This window comes from Grammomys surdaster, unplaced genomic scaffold, assembly GCF_004785775.1.
Source record: "Grammomys surdaster isolate TR1022 unplaced genomic scaffold, NIH_TR_1.0 126086, whole genome shotgun sequence".
Classification (NCBI taxonomy): Eukaryota; Metazoa; Chordata; class Mammalia; order Rodentia; family Muridae; genus Grammomys; species Grammomys surdaster.
In genome coordinates, this window is record NW_021620894.1 from 90391 (window position 1) to 95507 (window position 5117).

Genomic DNA, 5117 nt, shown 5'->3' on the forward strand with positions numbered 1-5117 from the left:
AAGCCAGAGGGTTTTAACCCTCAGAATGAGCAAGAAAGTTTTTAGAACTTTTTAGAAGTTGTCATCAGCATTCAGTATATTTAGAGAGCTAGAACATCCAGAGGCCCTCAGTCATTAAAGCCACACCAGAGTCTTACTCTGTGTCTCATTTCAACCATCTCCAGGCCAGGAGGCTCCCAGCATTTATCTTGACCCTCCCAGTCTCAGCAGGTTTGAGGGATACTAAAAGGCTCTAGAGACTTAAAAACATTTTTCTGTCCCTGGAATGTGGGTCTAAAATCGTGATTCTCTGAACAGTCACCAGCCCAGGTCATATCCCTTTTGGCCACTTTATCTGTTTGTAATTTATCTTCCAAAAACCAATGTACTTGCCTGGTTTCTTTGGAGACTCAGTTACGTCATGTGATGTTTTTTTGGAAGTTATCTTATGAGGGGATGTTTTGCTGAAGCAGACACGTGAGAGGACACATGACGTTTGAAAAGAATATAAGTATAACCCAACAGACAGTGAACGACACTGTCGTATTGGTTCACCTTACAACACTTTGCTGGTCTTCATTGATCTTCACTTGTAACTTCATAGAAAGAAATGTGCCAAAAAACTTCTCATGGTATTCTGGCTGCTTCTTGCAGCTTCTGCAGACTCTGCAGATTCAGCTGAGCCTCATGGTTTCTTCTGATTTGAGCCGCTGCTACTGATTCATATTTGGTGTTTGCCAATTGAACTGGATTGCTGCTACTGATTCATGTTTGATGTTTTAGACTAGAGTGCTAATGTCCTGCAAAAAATAGTAGAATTGCCCCTAACGAACTACTTTTAAATAGGTCCACAAACTTCCATTTCCTATTAAGCCCTCTTTGTTGCCTGCCTCTGGTCAGGGGGCTAGAAGGGGAGGTTGAAGCATAAGAACCTTAATTAAAATTGGTTTTGAAAAATTTAAGCCTACACTTCCGTGTTAAAACATGGAATCTGGGGTAACCTAAATCTATGTTTCCAGATCACTCATATTTGATGATAACTAAATCCTCGTATTCCTTTTTTGGGTCATAGTTGTGTCTTTGGATTTACTTAATGTATGGCACCTCCTCCATAAGAGCCTCCAAGAATGAGCCAGTTTTCACAGAAGTCCTGAATAGAAGTGAGGTCCTTTAGTAAGCCCACTGATCCAACCCATTTGGCATTGAGTTCTCTGGATTGTTGGGAGTTCTTTCTAGAGCTCATTTGGACATCCCTTGGTTTGGTTGATGGGTCATTTGTTTGTTTTAGGCTGGTTATTTAAGGATTCTATTTTGTAGATACCTTTTTGGTTTGAATTTTCTCTTAAAGTATTTGTTTTTTAGGTATTTATTTTGCTTCTTTACTTTTAAAACAGTTAAGTTTTGACATCTGTTTTTTGTTGGCTTGCTTGCTTTTAGACCTCTGGAAGGTATTTTGAATTCTGACCATTTGTTGATGTCTTTCCCTCTCTTTTCTTTGTATTTTTTTCTCAGGATACTTTCCTCATATCTAATCTAAGGGATGGGAAAAAGATAAGGGAAAAAATATTTTATACTCCAGCTAGTCTTGTGTTTGATTATTGTATTAATTCAACTTACAAATGTAAAAAAATAGAAAAATCTAACTAAAGGTAAGATTCCTCTTAATAGGGAACACTTACTATCTCCAAATTAGCTTATTTTATGGACTTAACTAAAAGACCTAGAAAATTATTTTAAATCACAAATGGGTAACCTGTTTTAATTGGAATAAAAATTATGATCTATAAAGTAAAAATAAAATATAATAATTAAAGAGAACTCAAAAAAAACTACATGTGAGTTCAAAAGAGATATTAAGAATAAATAAGAAATTCATTTTAAAATTTTGGAGATTCTACCAAAACTAAAGATAACTTCTGAAAATATTCTTTTGATATTTTCTCTGACTTGGCCTCTTCATCCCTAAACCCCCCCAAAGAGCAAAATTACATATCAAAGAGATAGGATCAAGATCCATTTCAAGATATTAAAAATCCCCAAGTGATGGGCAAGCACCAATCCCTAACAGTATTAATGATACCTATTATGCTTACAGGAGCAAGTTATCTTCTGAGAGGCTCTATCCAGCAGCTGATTCAGAGAGACACAGACACCCACAGCCACACAATGGATGGAGGTTGGGGACTCTTATGGAAGAAAGGAGGAAGGATTGCAGTCCCCGAATGGGATAGGAACTCTACAGGAAGACCATCAGAGTCAACTAACCTGGTCCCTTGGGGCTCTCAGAGTCTGAACCACCAACCAAAGAACATACAAAGGCTGGACCTAGGCCTCCCCGCACATATGTAGCAGATGTGCAGCTTGGTCTTCATGTGGGTCCCGAACAACTGGAGCAGGGGCTATGCTGAAAGCTGTTGCCCGTACGTGTGATATGTCCTACTAACTGGGCTGCCTTGTCTGGCCTCAGTGGCAGAGGAAGTCCCTAGCCTTGAAGAGACTTGAAGTGCCATGGGCAGGAGGCATACCCAGGGGGCCCCCACACTCTCAGAGGAGAAGGGAATGGTAAGGTGATGGGAGGAAGGATTGTGGGAGGGAGAGACAGGGACAGTGAGCAGGATGTAAAGTGAATAAGTAAAATCATAAAATTAAATTTAAAACTCCCATGTGAAAATACTGCTTTTTGCTGGGAAGCTATGCTCGAACTCAGACGGCTTATGTCTTTCTTTGATCAGCTCTTTGCTTTTGAATCCTCATACTTCAGGTGTCTTCATTACATACATTAGTTTTAAAACTCCTGCCTGCACTGAATCCACATATCCAGGTTTCACCTGAATTGAGGTCCCTGAGGCTTGGGGGAGCTCCTACGGCTGCTAAGGATACACACATAAGAGCTGTATCCCCTGTCTTCTCACTGCAGACATCCATCGCTAAGGCTTTTTGCTAAGATCCATCTTTAAGCATGTTGGTGACGTTTCCCTGCTGTTTGGCAGATCAACCCTGCTAAGCATGATCCGTGTTACCTTGGATTTCCTTGATTATTTTTCTGGCCAGGGATCTACTTAGTGCTTGTTAAGCACCACTGGCACCGAAACTTAAACTAGATTCATCTAAACTCCACCCCTGTCTCATATGTAACAGTACATTATTTTTTCTGGGGGACACCATTATGAGATTTAATTGCCCACATGTCTTAAGCTACTCTCTTGATTCTAGCAAAGCATGGTGGAAAACTATTCTTCATCAACGGCACCAAAGGAACAACTGCTTCTGTACTTTTCTCTCTACCTGACATTCTGCTTCTTGCTTTCCTGCCCATCCTCTCTGCTATGGTGTGTATGCATGCCTTTCAGCTTTACACTGGACAGATGCAGTGTAATCTGAGGGCCTCTAGGAATGCCTAGAGAAAAAAGTAGTCACTTGAACATTAGTAAAGACCTAAGGCTAGGTAAGAAGTTGTATGGGACATGCTGTGTTGTCTAATCCCAAGAGAAGAGACAGAGCAGCATTGTCCAGTCTAGACACGCAGACTGACATCAGACCAAGAGATGATGCCTGATCTAAACAGCACATGAAAGAAACCTACTTCTTTTCTTTTTATTTAAGATATAAACACAAGCATGGAGAATATGATTTAGCCTCACTAAAAATGAGTCAAAACAAAACGGACTTTGGTCCAAAGTAACATTGAAGAAAATTGTTTTATCTGTAAGGGCATCTCCTCCTACGCTAGTCAGCTTTTAGGAAGAGGAGGAGTCATCACCTTGAGTCTGCGTGACAGACTTCACCTTATGATCTCTGCATTTCTAAGCCTTTCTCAAACTTTCAAGAGAGTGGAATATAAATTTTCTACCTTTTTTATGGACCACAGCTAGATTTCATACAATTATGTCATCTGTGTGTGTGATGATTGCTCTTGTGTGTTGTTTGTATATAGAAAAAACATAAATGAATAGCACTAGCTTTTCATTACTACTCATTTAATTGTGTGCTAAAACTATTTTTATTATTTGGCATGCCTAAATAAAACACACACATGCAGATTTACAAATGTGAGTATTTTGATGATGTATTAAGAGACCTGATAAATAAATACCTGGTACTCTGAACATCTTAAATCTATTAGAGTGACGTCTTTGGATATACTAAGGATGTCATAAAAACTTTAAAATGCTAATTGTTTATATAAACCACGTTCATTAGTCATAGATAAAAATTTTATTAAGCTATTCCATTTGTTTTACATATTTTATGTTTTATACCTCTACATATATAAGTCTGTGTGTGTGTATGTATATATGTATATATATATACATATATATATGTGTGTGTGTGCAATGATTTCCTTCAAAACCAGGTCCTAAATAAATCCATATTAATTACAAATTTTATTTCACTTGTATTATAGTCATGGAAATATAAAAATTATATGATTTTATATTCAAAACATTCTTTTTTTATTATTTTTTATTTTATTTCATGGTAGGAGTGTTTTGCCTGCATGCTTGCCTGTGAAGTACCTGTGTGCTTGTATCCATGGAGACCAGAACAGGGCATCAAAACCCCTGGAAATGAAGTTACAGTTGTGACCTGTCATATGGGTAGTGGGAATTGAACCCAGGACCTCTGTAAGAGCAGCCAATGTCCTTAACTGTTGAGCCATCTCCTCAGCCCCTCAAAATATTCTTATATAAAATGGTTAAATATAAGTTTTTTAATTAATTTTGGACTACATATATACATGCTTACTAAAGATCTTTGTGTTAAACTTTCCTTTCACAGTGGAGATTAGAGAAGACTTAACAAATAATAACATTAAAAATATTGGCTTATAAAAAAATCTATTTTATCACCAGCTTGAGCTACACATTTGGTGGGTGTGATGGCACACAGCTTTAATCCCAGCACTTGGGAGGCAGGAAAAGAAAAAGAAAAACACAAAGCAGTCTAAATCATGTATGATTATACATGAACAAGATAAACATAATTATAAAGTTCTGGCCAAGGTTTTGTGCCCTGGATGAATTCTTGTCTCAATTCTGGGTCTACAACATGGGCCAAACTGACTAAGGACATTGGTTGGGTTGTTTTTGTTTTTGTTTGTTTTAAATTGTGACTTTTTTCAATTTTTTTATTTTATT